General features: G+C 39.8%; 1 protein-coding gene and 1 long non-coding RNA gene across 3 annotated transcripts in view; one reads left to right on the plus strand and one right to left on the minus strand.

Moving 5' to 3' along the window:
- Window positions 1-19228, plus strand: part of LOC132661467 (uncharacterized) — an 82014-nt gene extending 62786 nt beyond the window's left edge. For both annotated transcript variants that reach the window (XR_013550148.2, XR_009602234.3), the window contains one exon: window positions 19062-19228. This is a non-coding gene — a long non-coding RNA (uncharacterized LOC132661467). The remainder of the gene's footprint in view (window positions 1-19061) is intronic.
- The window catches only part of PARVA (parvin alpha), a 172056-nt gene that overhangs the window by 48217 nt on the left and 103949 nt on the right, over window positions 1-19890 (minus strand). The gene's annotated exons all lie outside the window — the stretch shown is intronic.

A 19890-nucleotide genomic window follows, 5' to 3' on the forward strand; every position in this document is an offset into this window, starting at 1 on the left:
CAGATATGTCATTTGCAAATATCTTCTCCCACTCGGTAGGTTGCCTTTTGTTTCCTTTGCCTGAGGAGACATTTCCACAAAAATGTTGCTAAGGCTGATGTCAAAGAAATTACTATGTTTTTTAAAATTAAGTTTTTAATTTTACTTCTAGTATAGTTCACATGCTGTGTTATATTAGTTTCAGGTGTATAATACAGTGATTCAACAATTCTATACATTAGTCACTGCTCATCATGATAAGTGTACTCTTTAATCCCCATCAACTATTTCACCCAATCCCCCACCCACTTACCCTCTGGTAACCTTCAGTTTGTTCTCTACAGTTAAGAGTCTGTTTCTTGGTCTATTTCCTTTGTTCATTTGTTCCATTTCTTAAATTCCACATACTAATGAAATCATATGGTATTTGTCTTTCTCTGTCTAATTTAGCTAAGTACTGTTCTCTCTAGTTCTATCCATGTTGTTCCAAATGGCAAGATTTCATTCTTTTTTATGGTTGAATAATATTCCATTGTATATACATACCACATCTTCTTTATCCATTCATCTATCGGTGGACATTTGGGCTGCTTCCATAATTTGCCTATTGTAAATAATGCTGCAATAAACAAAGGCATGGAAGTGTCCCTTTGAATTAGGGTTTTTGTATCTTTTGGATAAATACCCAGCAGTGTGATTACTGGATCAAAGGGTAGTTCTATTTGTAACTTTTTGAGGAAGTTTTCCTACCAACAGTGTATGAGGGTTCCTATTCCTCCACATTCTCACCAACACTTGTTTGTTTGTTTGCTTGTCTGTTTTAGTGTTTATTTAAATTTCAGTGAGTTAACATACAGCGTAATATTCATTTCAGGTGTACAATTTAGTGATGCAACACTTACATTCAATACTGAGTGCTCCTCACAACAAAGGCACTCCTTTATCCTCATCACTTATTTAACCCATCCCTCCATCCACCTCCCCTCTGGTAACCATCAGTTTGTTCTCTATAATTAAGAATCTGTTTCTTGGTTTGCCTCTCTCTTTTTTTCCCTCTAATCATTTGTTTCATTCCTTAAATTCTACATATGAGTGAAATCATACAGTATTTGTCTTTCTCGGAGTTATTTCACTTAGCATTATACTTTCTAGCTCCATCCATGTTGCTGCAAATAGCAAATTTTCATTCTTTTTTATGGCTGAGTGACACTCTATTGGATATATATGCCACATCTTCTTTATCCACTCATCAATCAATGGATACTTGGGCTGCTTCCATATCTTGGCTATTGTGAATAATGCTACTATAAACACTGAGGTGCATGTATCCCTCTAAATTAGTGTTTTTGTATTCTTTGGGTATATACTCAGGAGTGCAACTGCTGGTTCATAGGGTAGTTCTATTTTTAACTTTTTGAGGAAACTCAAAAACTGTTTTTGAGAGTGGCCGTATCAGTTTGCACTCCCACCAACAGTGTATGAGGGTTCCTGTTTCTCCACATCCTTGCCAACAATTGTTGTTTCTTGTGTTTCTGATTTTAGCCATTCTAACAGGTGTGAGGTGATATTTCATTGTCGTTTTGATTTGCATTTCCCTGATAAATGATAATGAGCATGTTTTCATGTATCTGTTGGCCATGTGCATGTCTTCTATAGAGAAATGTTTGTGTCTTCTACCCATCTGTAAGTTGGATTATTATTATTTTGGGGGTGTGTGTGGAGTTGCTGAGTTCATTATATATTTTACATATCTTTACTTTGGATACAACCTTTTATCAGATATGTCATTTGCAAATATCTTCTCCCATTTTGTAGGTTGCCTTTTAGTTTTGTTGATTGTTTCCTTCTCTGTACAAAGATTTTCATTTTGATGTAGTCCCAATCGTTTATTTTTGCTTTTGTTTCCCTTGCCTCAGGCAACCTATCAGATAAAAGTGACAATGACTGATGTCAGAGAAATTACTCCCTGTACTCTCTTCTAGAATTTTTATGGTTTCAAGTTTCATATTTAGGTCTTTAATCCATTTTGAGTTTATTTTTGTGTATGGAGTAAGAAAGTGGTCCAGTTTCATTCTTTTCCATGTTGTTGTGCAGTTTTCCCAAAACTATTTGTTGAAGAGACTGTCTTTTTCCCATTGGATATTGTTTCCTGCTTTGTTGAAGATTAACTGACCATGTATTTGTGGATCTATTTCTGAACTTTCTATTCTGTTCCATTGCTATGTATCTATTTTTGTGCCAGGGCCATACTGTTTTGGTTGCTGCAGCTTTGTAATATAACTTGAAATATGGAATTGTGATGTCTCCAATTGTGTTTTTCTTTTTCAAGATTGCTTCAGCTATTCTGGGTCTTTTGTACTTCCATGCACATTTTAGGATTGTTTGTTCTAATTTCTATGGAAAATGTTGGTATTTTGATAGGGATCACATTAAATCTATAGATTCTTTGGGTAGCATAGATATTTTAACAATATTTGTTCTTCCAATCCACAAGCATGGAATGTGTTTCCATTTCTTTGTGTTGTATTCAACTTCTTTCATCAATGTTTTATGGTTTTCAAAGAACAGGTCTTTCACCTCCTTGATTAAATTTATTCCTAGGTATTTTATTCTTTTTGGTGCAATTGTAAATGGGATTGTTTTCTTAATTTCTCTTTCTGTTGCTTCATTTTTAGTGTATGGAAATGCAACAGATTTCTGTGCATTGATTTTGTATCCTGTGACTTTATTAAATTTATTTATCAGTTCTGGTATCTTTCTGGTGGAGTTTTTAGGGGTTTCTATATATATAGTATCATGTTATCTGCAAATAGGGAAAATTTGACTTCTTTCTTGCCAGTTTGGATGCCTTTTATTTCTTTTTGTTTTCTGATTGCTATGGCTAGGACTTCTCGTACTGTGTTGAATACAAGTGGTGAGAATAAACATCTTTGTCTTGTTCCTGACCTTAGGGGAAAAGCTCTCAGTATTTCCCCACTGAGTATGTTTGCTTTTGTTTTTTTGTATAAGGCCTTTATTATGTTGAGGTATGTTTCCTCTAGATCCACTTTGTTGAGGGTTTTCATCATAGATGAATGGATGTTGTACTTTGGTCAAATATTTCTTCTGCTTCTATTGAAATGATCATATGGTTTTTATCCTTTCTTTTATTGATGGGATGTATCATACTGATTGATTTGCAAATATTGAACCACCCTTGCATCACTTGATCGCAGTGAATTATTTTTCTCATACATTGTTAGATTCAGTTTGCTAGTATTTTGTTGAGGATTTTGCATCTATGTTCATCAGAGATATTGGCCTGCACTTCTCTCTCTCTCTCTCTCTCTCTCTCTCTCTCTCTCTCTCTTTTGTTGGTGTCTTTATCTGGTTTTGGTATCAGGGTAATGCTGGTCTCATAGAATGGATTTGGTAATTTTCCGTCCTCTTTTATTTTTTGGAATAGTTTGAGAAGAAAAAGTATTCACTCTTCTTTAAATGTTTGGTAGAATTGCCCATGAATCTATCCAGTCCTGGACTTTTGTTTGGAAGTTTTTTTATTACTAATTCAATTTCATTGCTAGTGATTAGTCTGTTCAAATTTTCTATTTCTTTCTGCTTCAGTTTTGGGAGGTTAAATGTTTCTAGGAATTTATCCATTTCTTCTAAATTGTCCAATTTGTTGACATAAATTTTCATAATATTCTCTTAAACTCCTTCGTATTTCTGGGCTGTCTTATTATTTCTCCTCCTTCATTTATGATTTTGTTTGAGTCCTTTCTTTCTCTTTCTCTTTTTGATGAGTCTGGCTAAAGGTTTATCAATTTTGTTGATAAAACTAGTTCCTGGTTTCATTGATCGGTTCTATTTTTTTGTTTGTTTGCTTCAGTTTCAATATCATTTATTTCTACTCTAATCTTCAATATTTCCCTTTTACTGCTGATTTGGGGTTTCTTCTTTTTTTTTTTTCTAGCTCCTTTATATGTTAGGTTAGGTCATTTATTTAAATTTTTCTTGCTCTTGAGGTAGGCCTATATTATTGCATCTGAAACATTTTATACCACTGTGTTTTCATTTTCACTTTCCCATGTGATTTTTTATTTCATCTTTGATTTCTTGGTTGACCCATTCATTGTTTAGTAGCATGTTATTTAACCTCCATGTATTTGTGGTCTTTCCAGATTGTTTTCTTGTGGTTGCTTTCTAAGTCAGAAAAGATTTGTTGAGACTTCTTTTTTGGCCTAATTAATATGTGATCTATTCTAGAGAATGTTCCAGGTATACTTGAAAACAATGTGCATTCTGTGCTTTTGGGATGGAATGTTCTGAATATATTGGTTAAATCCATCTGGCCCAGGGTGTCATTCAAAGCTATTGTTTCCTTGTTGATTTTCTGTTTGGATGATCTGTCCATTGATGAGAGTGAGGTGTTAAAGTCTCCTATTATACTGTATTACTATTGATTACTTCCTTTATGTTCGTTACTGTTTTATGTATTTGGGTGCAAAATATTTACAATTTTTGTATCTTCTTGTTGGATTGTCCCCTTTATTGTTACATAATGTCTTTTTTTGTCTCTTGTGATAGTCTTTGTTATACAGTCTACTTTGGCCAATATGTATTGCTACCCTGGCTTTTTCTGACATCCATTTGCATGACAAATCTTTCTTCAACCCCTCACTTTCAATCTGCAGATGTCTTTAGGTCTTAAATGAGTCTCTTGTAGGGAGCATATAGATGGGTCCCTTTTAAAATTTGCTCTGTCGCCCTATATCTTTTGAGTGAAGCATTCAGTCTATTTACATTCAAAGTAATTATTGATAGAATGTTTTTATTATAATTTTGTTTGTGGTTATTTTTCTAGTTTTTCTTTGATCCTTTCTTGCTCTCTTTCATGGTTTATTGGCTTTCTTTACTGACATGGATTCCTTTTTCTTTATTCTTTGCATATTTATTACTGGTTTTTTATTCATGGTTACCTTTAGGTTTATATAACATCTTCTGCATATAGCAGTCTGTATTAAGTTGATGGTTGCTTAACTTTGGACACATTCTTTACTCCCCCACCCCCACTTTACATATATAGTGTCATATTTTACACCCTTTTGTGAATCCCTTGACTGATTTTTACAGATATCCTTATTTTTACTGCTTTTATATTTCCTACTTTTCATACTCTCACGGTCTTCCCTTTCTACTCAAAGAGTACCCTTTAAAATTTTCTTACAGGGTTGGTTTAGTGGTCATGAACTCTTTTAGTTTTTGTTTTTCCAAGAACTCTTGGTCTCTCCTGTTCTGAATGATAGCCTTGCTGGATAGAGTATTCTTGGATGCAGATTGTTCCCTTTCAGCACTCTGAATGTATCATGCCACTCCCTTCTGGCCTGTAAAGTTTCTGCTGAAAAATCTGCTGATAGCCTTATGGGGCTTTCCCTGTATGTAACTGTCCTTTCTCTTGCTGCTTAAAAAATTTTTTTCCATATCACTACTTTTTGCCATTTTAATTACTATGTGCCTTGGTGTGGACCTCCTTGGTTTGATTTTGTTGGGGGACCTCTGTACCTCCTGGGTCTGGATATCTGTTTCCTTCCCCAGATTAGGGAAGTTTTCAGCCATTATTTCTCAAATAAACTTTCTGACCCCTTTTCTCTCTCTTCTTCTTCTGGGATCCCTGCAATGTGAATTTTATTGTATTTGATGGAGTCACTGAGTTCCCTAAGTCTATTCTTATGTTGCATTTTTTTTTTCTTTGACTTGCTCAGCTTGATTAGTTTCCATTACACTGTCTTCCAGGTCATTAAATCACAATATGTCTGCTTCCTCTAGCCAGCTATTTATTCCATCAAGTATATTTCTAATTTCATTGATTGTTTTGTCTCTGATTGGTTCTTTTTTGTCTCCTTATTAATGGTCTCACTGATATCCTCGACTCTTTTCTCAAGTCCAGTGAGTATCTTTATGATCATTACTTTAAATTCTCTATCAGGCACATTACTTACATCTATTTTGCTTAGGTCTCTTACTGTGGTTTTCTCCTGTTCTTTCATTTGGGACATATTCCTCTGTCTCCTATGTTACTTAACTCTGTTTCTGTGTGTTAGGAAAGTCAGCTAATATCTCCTGCTCTTGATGGTAATGGCGTTATGAAGAAGAGGACCTACAGTGCCCTGCAGTGCAGTGTCCTCTGTTCCCCAGAACCTGGTGCTTCAGAAAGTGTCTCCTATGTGTTGTGTGTGCCTTGTTGTTATGTCCTCGCCATTTTTTTCCTCCAGTCTAGTCAACTGCAGAGGCTCTCTTTGCCTGTTGTGGCCAGTTTTTGGTCACCAGCCAGGCAGGGTACATTTTAACAAAATGTGAGGTAGTCTGTTCATGAATGAGACCTGCCCCCACTGGTACTGAGGCCCTGCAAAATGTGAGGGTCAGGAGGTGGTATTGGCAGAGTTTGCACCAGTCTTGGGAAGGGATCTGTAGCACTGGTACTGAGGCAAGCATGACTAGGAAGGGTGGATCTGCTGAAATAGAGGTTGGGGGGCAGGACTTGGTGTAAGCAAGTTAGGTAGTGAGTGTATGTACTGTGTTGGTTCCCATGGGTGGCTGTATTTATGCTGGGGGGAAGGGGGCTGGAGGTGTCTCCTCACAATCCCTGACTCTCTGGGCCATGCTCTGAGATGAATAAATAAATCTCCCTCCTGTATGCTCACCTGTTTTTGAAACTGTTGTATCTCCATGGGCTATTTATCCTACTATTTCTTTAAGGGCCAGGACTCAGCTTCCTAATGCCCTCTGGACTCCCCTGAAACAGAGCTTGCTTATTTTTAAAATTGGAGGCTTTAAATCCTGCTAATTGTAAAAACTCATGAGATTCACTCCTCTCACCTTCAAAACCAAATATGGGGATTCATCTTCCCTGTGTGGGCTCCCTGATATGATAGTCTATTTCTTCACATTCCTGGCTCCCTCTAACTGCAGATGGCCAAGGTCTGTTTCACTTCCAAACTGTGTCTCTGCCTTTCCTAGCTTCTTCGATGTGGCCTCTTCTCTACCTTTAGTGGAGTTTCTTCTGCCAGTCTTTAGGTCATCTTCTCAGTTATTAATGCTGATGGGAGTATCATCTAGTATCCATGGGATGAGGTGAGCTTAGGGTCCTCCTATTCTGCTGCCATCTTCCCAGCCTACTACTGCCTATGTTTTCTTTGAGGAGTTTTATGGTTTCAGGTTTCACATTTAGGCCTTTAATCCATAAAATATATATTTTTTAATGTTTATTTATTTTTGAGAGTGAAAGAGCACAAATGTGAGGGGCAGAGAGAGACACACACATATAGAATCTGAAGCAGGCCCCAGGCTCCAAGCCATCAGCACAGAGCCCGGCACAGGGCTCGAACTCACAAACTGTGAGATCATGACCTGAGCCAAAGTCGGACACTTAACCAACTGAGCCACCCAGGTGCCCCTGGCCTTTAATCCATTTTAAGTTTACTTTTGTGTATGATGTGGGAAAATGGTCCACTTTCATTCTTTTGCATGTAGCTGTCCAGTTTTCCCAGCACCATTTATTGAAGAGACCATCTTTTCTCCATTGTATATTCTTGCCTCCTTTGTCATAGATTAATTGACTAAATAAGTATGGGTTTATTTCTGGGCTCCCTATTCTGTTACATTGATCTATGTGTTGATTTTTGTGCTAATACCATTACGCTTTGATTACTACAGCTTTTTAGTGTATCTTGAAATCTGGGATTGTAATACCTTCAGCTTTGTTCTTTCTAAAGCCTGCTTTGGATCTTTTGTGGTTCCATAAAAATTTTAAGATTTATTTTTCTAGTTTTGTGAAAAATATTGTTGGTATTTTGATAGGAATTGCATTGAATCTGTAGATTGTCCTGGGTAAATATGAACATTTTAACAATATTAATTCTTCCAGTCCATGAGCATGGAATATCTTTCCATTTGTTTGTGTCATCTTCTTTTTCTTTCATCAGTGTTTTATAGTTTTCAAAGTACAGGTCTCTCACCTCCTTGGTTAAGTTATTCCTAGGTATTTTATTCTTTTAGGTACAACTGAAAATGGAACTGTTTTCTTAATTTCTCTTTCTACTACTTTGTTATTAGTGTATATAAATACAACAGATTTCTGTGTATTGGTTTTGTATCCTGCAACTTTACTGAATTCACTTATTCTAATAGTTTTTGTGGGGTTTTTTGGTGAAATCTTTAGGACTTTCTGTGTATAGTATCCTGTCATTTGCAAATAGTGACATTTTTACTTCTTCTTTACCAATATGGATGCCTTTTTTCTTCTCTGGCTGCTAGGACTAGAACTTCCACTATTATATTGAATAAAATTAGCAGGAGTAGACATCATTTTGATTGTGACTTTAGAGGAAAAGCTTTGTTTTCCACCATTGAGTATGATGTTAGCTGAAAGCTTTTCATATATGGACTTTATTATGTTGAGGTGTGTTCCCTCTAAACCAATCTGTTGAAAGTTTCCTTTTTTTATATATAAATGGATGTTGAATTTTGTCAGATTTTTTTTCTGCATCTGTTGAGATGATTATATGATTTTTATTCTTCAGTTTAAAGTTGTGTGTGATGTTGATTGATTTGTGGATATTGAGCCAGGCTTTGCATCCTTGGAATAAATCCCATGTGGTTGTCATGAATGATTCTTTTGATATATTGTTGAAGGTGGTTTGCTAATATATGGATGAGGATTTTTGCATCTATATTGATCAGGGATATTGGCCTTTTGTAGTGTCTTTGTTTGGTGTTGGTACCAGGGCAATGCTGTCCTCAGAATGTATGGATGCCTTCCTTCCACTTCTTTTTGTAATAGTTTGAGGAGAATAGATTAATTCTTCTTTCAATATTTGGTAGAACACACCTGTGAATCATTCTGGTCCTGGCCTTTGTTGGGACTGTTTTGATTATTGATTCAATTTCATTACTAGTAATTGGTCTGTTTAGATTTTCTATTTCTTCCTCATTCAGTTTTGGAAGATTGCATGTTTTTAAGAATCCATTGTTTCTAGGTTGTCTGATTTATTGGCATATAAGTTTTCATAGTAGTTTCTTATAATCCTTTGTATTTCTGTGGTATTTATTGTTACTTCTCTTTCATTTTGTCACTTCTCTTTCATTTTTTATTTTATTAACATGGGTCCTCTTTTTTCTTGATGAGTCTGGCTAAAGATTTATCTATTTTTTAAATATATATATATATATATATATATATATTCAAATATATACATATTTGAAAAAAACAGCTCCTGATTTCATTGCTTTTTTCTATTTTTTTAAAGTCTGTTTCATTAATTTCTGCTCTGATCTTCATTGTTTACTTCCAATAATATTGGGCTTTGTTCCTTTTCTATTGCTTTAAATATAAGGTTAGGTTAAGATTTTTCTTGTTTCTTGAGGTAGGCCTATATTATTATAAATTTCCCTCCTAGAGCTTTTCACTGTGTCCCAAAGATTTTGGAGTGTTCTGTTTCCATTTTCATTTTTCTCCACATATTTTTTGATTTCTTCATTGACCCATTGGTTGGTTAGTAGCATACTGTTTAACCTCAATGTGCTTGTGTTTTTTCCAGTTTTTTCCCTTGTGATTGACATCTAGTGTCACACTGTTGAGGTCAGAAGGGATGGATGATATGGTTTTAATTTTTTTTTTTTTTAATTTATGAAGACTTACGGCCTAACATGTTATCTACCCTGGAGAATCTTTTTTATTTATTTTGAGAGAGAGTGAGCACAAGCGAGCATGAGGGGGCAGAGAGAGAGAGGGAGACACAGAATCTGAAGCAGGCTCCAAGTTGTCAGCACAGAGACTGATGCAGGGCTCAAACCCATGAACTGCAAGATCATGACCAGAGCTCAAGTTGAACACAACTGACTGAGCCACCCAGGTGTGCCTCTTTTCATCACTTTGAATAGAGCATGCCACTCCTGGACTGCGCAGTTTCTGCTAAAAATTCAGCTGATATCCTTATGGAGTTTCCCTTGTGTGTAACTATTTTTTTCTCTTGCTGCTTTTTGCATTTTTAAAAAGATTTTTCAGTTTATTGGTTTATTTTGAGAGAGAGAGAACATGTGAGCAGGAGAGGGGAAGAGGGGGAGGGAGACAGAATTCTAAGCAGGCTCTGCACTGTCAGTGAGGATCCTGATGTGGGGCTTAAACTCATGAACAGTGAGATCATGACCTGAACCAAAATCAAGAGTTGGACTTAACTGAATGAGCTACCCAGGCACCCCGATTTTATTTTTCTTTAATCTCTATACTCAACATGGACCTGGACTTATAACCCCAAGATCAAGAGTGGCATGCTCCACTGGCTGAGTGAGCTAAAATTCTCTTTAATTACTACATGTTGTAGTGCGGACCTCCTTGGGTTCACCTTGTTTGGGGTTCTTTGTGCTTCCTGAACCTAGATGTCTTTCCTTCCCCAGGGTAGGAATGTTTTCAGCTATTATTTCTTAAAATAACTTTTCTGTCCTTTTCTCCCCCTCTCTTTCCTGCTGGGACCCCTATAATGCAAATTGTATTGTTCTTGATGTGGCCCAAGAGATCCCTTAACATATCCTCACTTAAAATTTTTTCTCTCTTCCTTCCTTCCCTCCCTCCCTATTCAGCTTGGGAACTTCCCATGACACTGTCAGATTGCTGCCATTCTTCTGCAGTTACTAATCTGTTAATTCCCTGTAGTGTACTTTTCATTTTGGTTATTATATTTTTCAATTTTGATTGGTTCTTTTTTATATTTTCTGTCTCCTTATTGAAGTTCTAAGTTCTTCCACTTTTCTCTGCAGTCCATTGAGCATCTTTATAATCATTAATCTCTTTATCAGGCACATTGCTTATATCTGTTACATTTAGTTCTTTTTCTAAGGTTTTGTTTTGTTCTTTCATTTGGCACATATTCCTCTGTCTCCTCATTTTGCTTAACTTTCTGTGTTTGTTTTTATGAATTAGGCAGAGCGGCTACTTCTCCTAAACTTGAAGGAATGATCTTGTGTAGACTGTGTGTGCTTGGTGACTTTGGTTGGCTGGCGGGAGCTGCGCCTGCTGTGGGTTATGAAGTGGCTATGGGCTGGGGTGGTCTTAGGGCTCAGAGTATGCCCTGACAGGGCAGCTGAAGTGGACATAAGCTGGTGTAGTCTCTGGCCTCTCTGTGCAGCAGGCACCCTGGAATGACACTTGAAGCTGATGTGGGTGCAAACTTCAAGCTGGAATATTCTAGGGCTCTCAAGGTAGAGGGTGGCCTCTCGGGGCAGCTAGAGCCAAGCTGGAATGCAGACTGAGGGAGGGGGGTGTCCTGGGCTTCCCCATGCATGGGATGCCCTTGCAGGGTGGCTGGAATTAAGGTGAGCACAAGGTAGGAGTTCCCACGGTGACTTGCACATGGGGCGCCCTGGAGGTTGACTGGGATTTCCCAGCTTATGTCTACTTTGACTCCAGAGTACTTTGTGCTGGGGTGCCAAATATATACCCATCTCTGCTAACAAATAAAAGAATAAAAATAAAAAGACTGCCATTCAGCTTGAGGCCAGAAAATTCCTCCTCCGGTTTAAGAATGGTAGTATACATTATCTTCAAGTATTCTAGAATCAATGACTGTTCCAGTAGGAAGATTAGAGCATGCTGTCCAAAAGCGCTTAATGCTATGATGAAAATATTCATTTCTGCACTATCCAGTATGGTAGCCACTTGACACATTTGGGTGTCAAGCACTTGAAGTGTAGCTGGTGTGACTAAGTAGATTTTTACTTTTGGTTGCTTTTATTAGCTACATACATGTGGCTAGTGGAACTGCATTAGCTCAGCTGTAAGGTTGTATAGGCCATCTTCCTGGTTTTACAGAAGAGTGATCTGAGCTGCTGTGAAATGCAGATCTTAGATCTCCTGTCCATGTCTTCATTCCTCTTTCAGTTTTACCACAGCTTCTACTTTAGCCTAAGTACTTGTAGGTGTGGGAAAATGATCATCAAAACCAATGTGATCAAACCCTACAAGACGTTGCTCCTCCTGGGATTAAGGGGTCATCCCTATTTAACATCCACCAGTTTCCTTTAGCCACTTATTCCCTACATCACTTGAAGCTTTTCCCCCATCAATACTGCTCCCTCTCTAGTTCAACATCATCATTGTTGCACAAAGAGGTGTTTTGCTGGAGCTTCCTCCACTACTCCTGGTCATCTTCAGAAGTCTCATTTCTGATCATGTCGCTTTGCTCACAAGCCATTAGCATTTACCATTGCCTACCCACCAAATGTAGTCCACAATTCTTTGTTCAAGGTCCTCTGTCAAGCAGGCTCCTCTTCTTTCTGTAAATAAATTTTTCATTTCATTTTCATTTCATTCCTTTATCCATTTTTTTTTTTGCTTTTATATCAAAAAGTTGCTCCCCATTTTTTTTTTAAATTTACTTCCAAGTTACTTAGCATATAGCGCAACAGTGATTTCAGGAGTAGATTCCTTAATGCCCCTTACCTATCCCCCCTTCCACAACCCCTCTAGTAACCCTGTTTGCTCTCCATATTTAAGAGTCTCTTCTGTTTTGTCCCCCTCCCTGTTTTTTATATGTTTTGCTTCCCTTCCCTTGTGTTCATCTGTTCTGTGTCTTAAAATTCTCATGAGTGAAGTCATATTTGTCTTTATCTAATTTCGCTTAGCATAATACTCTATAGTTCCATCCACGTAGGTGCAAATGGCAAGATCTCATTCTTTTTGATTGTTGAGTAATACTCCATTGTATATATACATACCACATCTTCTTTATCCATTCATCCGTCGACGGACATTTGGGCTCTTTCCATACTTTGGCTATTGTTGATGGTGCTGCTATAAACATTGGGGTGCATGTGTCCCTTCGAAACAGTAGTGCAGTTGCTGGGTCGTAGGGCAGTTCTATTTTTTAATTTTTTGAGGAACCTCCATATTTTCCAGAGTGGCTACACCAACTTTCATTCCCACCAACAATGCAAAAGAGATCCCCTCTCTCCCCATCCTTGCCAATATCTGCTGTTGCCTGAGTTGTTAATGTTAGCCATTCTGACAGGTGTGAGGTGGTATCTCATTGTGGTTTTGATTTGTATTTCCCTGATGATGACTGATGTTGAGCATTTTTTCATGTGTCTGTTGGCCATCTGGATTTTTTCTTTGGAGAAGTGTCTAGTCATGTCTTTTGCCATTTCTTTACTGTATTATTTGTTTTTTGGGTGTTGACTTTGATAAGTTCTTTATAGATTTTGGATACTAACCCTTTATCTGATATGTCGTTTGCACATATCTTCTCCCATTTTGTCAGTTGCCTATTAGTTTTGCTGGTTGTTTCCTTTGCTGTGCAGAAGCTTTTCATTTTGATGAGGTCCCAATAGTTCATTTTTGCTTTTGTTTCCTTTGCCTCTGGAGACGTGTTGAGTAAGAAGTTGCTGTAGCCAATATCAAAGAGGTTTTTGCCTGCTTTTTCCTCCAGGATTTTGATGGCTTCCTGTCTTCCATTTAGGTCTTTCATCCATTTTGAGTTTATTTTTGTGTATGGTGTAAGAAAGAGGTCCAGGTTCATTTTTCTGCATGTTGCTGTCCAATTTTCCCAGCACCACTTGAAGAGACTGTCTTTATTCCATTGGATATTCTTTCATGCTTTGTCAAAGATTAGTTGGCCATTAAATTTTTAATTTTAGAATGGTTTTTGGATTTATAGAAAAGCTGAAATAATAGTTCATACAGTTCCTGCATATTCTGAATCCGGTTTCACCCACTGTTAGCATCTTATAATACTATGGTATGTTTGTCACAACTAATGAACTGACATTAAGTCCATGCTTTGGGTTCTTCTCATCGTCACCTTTAGTGCCCTCTATTCTGTAATAGGTTTTCAGACTTTCCTTGCTCTTTATGACCTTGACGGTTTTGAGGAGCACTGGGTTTTTCCCATGTTTTTCTCATGGTTAGACTGAGGTTATGGGTTTTGGGAGGAAGATCACAGAGGTGAAGTGCCCTTTCCACTGCATCGTATCAAGGATGCATGCTATCAACATGACTTATCATTGGTGATGTTAACCTTGATCACTCGGTCAAAGTACGGTCTATATCTTGTTTCTTTACTGCAAAGTTACTTGCCTCCTCCAGCTCCATCCCATAATCATTGGAAGCTAGTCACTAAATGGAGTTCACTCAAGAGGTGGGAGTTAACTTTCATTTTTTTGAGGGGAATGTAAACACATGAATTATTTAGAATAATTCAGTGAGGAAGAATTGTTCCTTTTCTCATTTATTTACCTATTTATATCAATATGGACTTAAGGATATTTACACTTTGGGCTATAATCCAATACTATTGTCATTCATCTCTGTGCTCAAATTATTCTACCATTAGCCACTGGGAGCTGTTTTAGGTTGGTCCTGAATACTTTCCATATGCTGTCCCACACATCTATATTTTTTCTTAGTACCTCTTTTCGGCACTGCAAGACGCTCCAGTCCTACAGTTAGCCAATTTTCTGCATACCCTGGTTTCTATTATTGGAGAATGGTGTAAGAAATCAAGATCTGGGTGCTGGGTCTCATCTGTGTTAGCCACAAGTCCCACACAACCACTCCTGAAGTTTGCCTACCCACGTATTCCTTGTCTGTACAACACTCTCCCACCACTCACCCTGAAATCCACATGGGCTTACATTTTGTTGTGCTGACTAGAATGTTTCCTTCTTCATCTGGTTTAAATTCTCCTTCCCTAAGGACTCATTCAAAATGCCTCCTCATTCACGACACCTTTCCTAAACTACTTGGTATCCCACACATACTACCAGACTGTGAGTTACCTGAAGGCACTGTGTTATGCAGTATGTTACACTGCAACATATTTCCTTTCGTATCCCTTAACTCAGCAGGTAGCATCTAGCAAATGAAATGGCTGTTGCTTAATGAATAGCAATCGACAAGAGTAAGGTCAATGTAAGATGTTCTCTTTAGGGTCTACCACGGACAAACACATACCCTAAAGCTAAACAAAAAAACTCTCCTGCAGAATCTTTATGCCCAAGGGACCCTGCTCAGTCTCATGCTTGAAGAAGATATCCTGTTTCGGGCATATGCCGTTGTGAACACTAGAAAAAAGAACCTTATGACTTTTAGCCCTCAACACAGGCGAGTACATGCACATATTTAAAGATAAGAATCCGTTAACTAAAACATACCCTAAGGAAGCTCACAGAGCTATCCCAAGTCAGGAAAGCTTATGTTCACCTGAAATGATTATCTGGTGCGGGCATTTTTCTAGAATCCTTTATCTCCTGCCTCTCTTGGTAGTATCTCTGGCCTAAGTGTTGGGGATGCAAATGCAGCAAGCTTTCGTCCTGAGGTGTGGAAAGGTCTGGAGCTGTTGCTGTGAGGAGATGGGGGTGGCAGCAACACCAAGGGACTCAGCAGGAACAGCCCCTACAGCAGAACTTGTACCTTCTCATATTCCTGGGTGATGTGGATGCCCCTTCCTGGAGCTCCCTGGTTCACCTGCATTCACCCCCAATTGGAGCCCAGCACACCATGGGTTCCAATTCTGGCCCTGAAGCTCTTCTTCTCTGCATAAGAGCTTCTCCATCAGAAGTACAACCTAGAAGCTCTTAATTCTTATGTAGGCAATCCTCAACCACAGGGGGGTGGGAGGACCCTCCCTGTCCTGGGTAGGATGACTTAAGGTGTTTCTCAGAGGGAACCCTGCAGGACTGAACCCTGGTTGCAAACTCAACATCACTGGCCTTTATCTTGCTCTCTTACATTCCCCACGTAACTATTTACTTTCTAAGATCACCTCTCATATGAACTTCCTCCACCCAAGTCCTTGTCCCGGCATCTGCTTTTGGGAAAACCTGAACTCAGAACTGCAGCCGGGGCAAGAGAGAAGACCCTGGGAACAGGCAGCTGGGTTAGGCAGCTCAGAAAGAAGGACTGGGGGAAGGTATGTCAGAAGACCCTTCCAGATATGCATGGGGTCCCTGAGAAAGGCAAGTTGAGCAGCCCCAGTGCTGTCAAACAAGCAGTATCTGGCTGCACAAAGGAGACCCAGGTATGACACTGCCTTCACAGGGTTTGTGATCAGAGAACACCCAGCCATGCTGCTCAGCAGAGTCTATCTGTCATTTTGGGGATGCTCACCCATTCAGGCTTTCACCATGACCCTAAAACACACAGAGCCTTTTGCTGAGAGATTCTTGCCTCCACATCTTGTTCACTTCCAGGTTCTGAGTCCTTGCCTCATGAGGTCATCAACCTCGTTTCCTGGATTCCAGATGCATTTCCTGCTCCTGAGGTGTGACCTGGCACATCCGGACTCCTTGAGGTCCCTGTGGCATTTCCATCTTCTTCTAAGTACCAGTGTTTCATAGTTAGTTTACTAATCCCAACCTCAGCCCGTTCCTGCTCTCTGGGCCCAGCCCAACTGGATTTTTAGAAATGATCGTGTCTGATTCATTGTAGTACCACCAGGTCATTGTACTGTGCCTACGTTTATGTGTGCTACGGATAGCAGGTTAACAACACTCTCTAATGTGCCCATATATTGATTGCAAAAAAAAAAAATCCAAGCTCCGTGGAGAAATGACTGATTCCAGGGTCAGAGTAAGTAAAGCATAAGAGGAGTCTGGAACATCTTATGATGCCAGAAAGTAAGTGCTAAGAACAAAAAAATATGGAGCAGCAGGTCAAAAGTGCCCAGAAGCCAATCTGAAAGAGCTCCCAATGGTCAAATGATGAAAGCTGGAGGTATACGAGCAAAAAAACCCAAAAAACAAAAAAAAAAAAACCCGATAGATTATAACCTAGAGTATGAAGTAAGTATCCTTGTGTCCATACTGATATAAATACTGAATAAATAAGTAAATGGACCAACTTTTCCTTACAGAAGGATTCCAATTAATAAATGTAGAAGGAATGAAGAAAATAGAAAATCTCCACTAGACCACTGCAGTAATAATTGAGGCAGATATGATCCACTGAATAAAATCAGTGGGAAACATGTAAGGAGAAACAAGATATTTGCATAATCTTAAATTATCTTGCCCCCTAAACAAATGAATCTTAAAGAGAAAAATAGTTACTTCACAGTGAAGGGATCTGACAGACACTGCCTTCCCCAAGTGATCCAGGTGAACTCACCAGTAATAAGACATGTTAACATTGTGGACCCTGGGTACAACACACCAAGAGGGACCTGTCACTTCTGGGGTATCCTTCCCCCAAATTTATGACCTTAATCTAATAATCAGAAAACATCAGACAAACCCAAGTTAGGGGCTATTCTACACAATAACTAATCAGTCCTCTTTCACAAGTGTCAAGGTCATGAAAGAAAAGGCAGTCACAGTTTGGAAGGGACGTGATACAATCGAGTACAGTGTGCAATCCCAGATCAGATTCTAGAACTGATAAAGACATTCATTTAAAAATCTGGTAAAATCCAAATAAATTCTGGGACTGAGGTTGATTTCTTAGGGTTTGGTACCTGTATCATGGTCAGGTAAGACGTTAGCATTAGAGGGAGCTGGGCCCGAGGGGGTCAGGAACTCTGTACTCTCTCTGCGACAATACTGTTAAGTCTAAAATTAATTCAAAAGAAAAGTAAAAAAACAACCCACTGACAAATGGCCTATTAAGTGTCAAGACAAATAGTGTCGAGGCAGGAAACGGCATATCACAGAGAATAGGGTGTTTGGAGCTGGAGAAGCTAAGGTGGAAGCAGAGGGGCTGGAAAATCAGAGAAAGCACCACCAACCCAGCACGTGGGGAGCCAGCACTTTCTAAGTGCTTTGCACATACCCCCTGGCTGAGAAATGGGGTGGTTCGACACATTACATAAGGGAGTACAGTTGTCACAATATGTGACTAACAGGACAAGGAGCAAAAGGGCATGACTCCTAGATTTCTAATCTGAGCATTTGGCTCTATTCTGGCAAGCAGAATAGCTTTGGTGGGGAGGAGGAAGATCAGATCAGTTTGAGGCAGCATGGTTCCTAGGTGACACCCAGGTGGGCATGCATGGAAGGCAGTTAGCACATCACCTCACAGCTTCAGGGAGTGATTATCAGAGAGGTAATGGTTGAAATGCAGGAGTAGATGCAATCACCCAGGAAGAGGATAGGAGAGAAAAAGGGAAGGGAGGGGCCACAGATGGAAGACTGAGAAGTCCCCGCCGTTACGGAGAGAAGTCAAGGGTATGAAGAAGACGGGGAAGAGAGGGTGTGTCGGAAGCGGCATGAGATCCCAGAGACCACTGGGCTGGAGAAGGGGGACGAGACATTTGGTAGTTAGCGTCAGATGCCACAGCCCAGGAGATGTCAGAATCGATACTGGAGACCTCAGAAGAGAAAGCAGATGGAATGATGATACCCAGGCTGTACCTCAGAAGGTAGTGATTAGTGGTGAGGAAGCAGATACAGTGCCAAATATTCTTTTGAGGAACGTTGCTGGGAAAGAGGAAGATAGAGGGGAAGTCAAGGTTGGAGCCTATCCTAGTCAGCCTCCCGACAGACACCTCCCAGGCACTCACGATGCATATTTTTACCTGCAAACTGGTTCTCTCCACCTGGGCACCCTGCCTGTACCTTTTCATGTGTGTCCCCATCTACCTACAAACGGTCTAAACTTAGGTGGACAGCAGCAACATCACCTTTTCAACGCAAAGGTTGAGATCTGAAATAAACCTAACGTTGACTCTGCTCCGTCGTGACTCGGGGCTGCACGGGTGTGATGTTGGGCAGTTCTCTCCCCATGCGCAGAGGCAAGATGACCTCATGACCTTGTTCCATCACTCCATGGCTAAATTCCACCCTTGCCTTGAAAGCCCAGCATATAGAGCGTTTCGAGACACTTTCAGATCCTGACCAGAAATCCGCTGGAGGAGTTAAAAGCTGTAGTCGCTAAAAGAGATGACCAGCGAGGCTCATGGCTTTTCCATGGGAACATGTGCCAAAGCCTTCTCCTCTCTGCGTTCGGTTGCATTTACAAGTCTTTAAATATTAATACTCACTAATATTGACGTTTGAGTACCAAATCAGTGTAGCTTCCTAGAAATGACTAGATTTTATATCATTCATTCACTCAATAGACATTGATTAAGTGCCAGGCAACATGCAGGAGGCAAACTGCTAGAACTGGAGGACTGGATCGATGAGGAAGATATGGTGTTCCTGCTCTTGGGAAGCCCACAGACATTTCCATAAACAGCTACAAACAACTTGGAACGTCGTATGATAAAGGCATGTGTGTTATGTACATTTATGTACGTATGTGTGTGTGTATCCGGGGGAACACAGAAGGGCATGTGACAATCACTTCTAGATGTGATCCTGTTGTCCGAGGTGCGAGAGGCAGGCACATTCTATGGACTCTAGAGACTGAAAGATGAACAGTGAGGCTGAAAAGACAGAGGGGGGGTCGCATGAGGGTCTGTGTGAATGCAGTGCTGCTGGGCCTGTCACCCCTCCCCCCCCCACCCCAACAGGGGAGAGCAAGACTAGACTTGCGTTTTGAGAAGGCCTCCTCTGCTGGCGGCCCAGGAATGGGCTGGAGGCAGAGAGAGGCGGAATGCAGGTGAGGTCGGAGGCTGTCTCAACAGCTCAGACCAGTGAAAACAGCAGGGAGAGTGGCTGCAGGAGACCATGTGAGCAAGAAGAAAGGAGCCCTGGAGGCCCCCCACATACGCAGGGCGTGGCGGGGAAGAGGGGAAGGCAGTTAACTCAGAGGGCAAGAAACCTCTTTGGAAAAGTGGATGAGCTCAGCGTGAGGGGCACACAGGTGGAGGGGCTGAGTGGGCAGCTAGGAATGGAAGTCTGGAACTTGGGGCAGAGGTTTGGACTAGAGACAATGGGGAGCAGCTGAGGCAAAGTCCAAATTCTTTCAGGTTGAATTTGTCATTTCAATACTAGATCACCCCT

Source organism: Panthera onca, chromosome D1, assembly GCF_046562875.1.
Source record: "Panthera onca isolate mPanOnc1 chromosome D1, mPanOnc1 haplotype 2, whole genome shotgun sequence".
In the NCBI taxonomy this organism is placed as follows: domain Eukaryota; kingdom Metazoa; phylum Chordata; class Mammalia; order Carnivora; family Felidae; genus Panthera; species Panthera onca.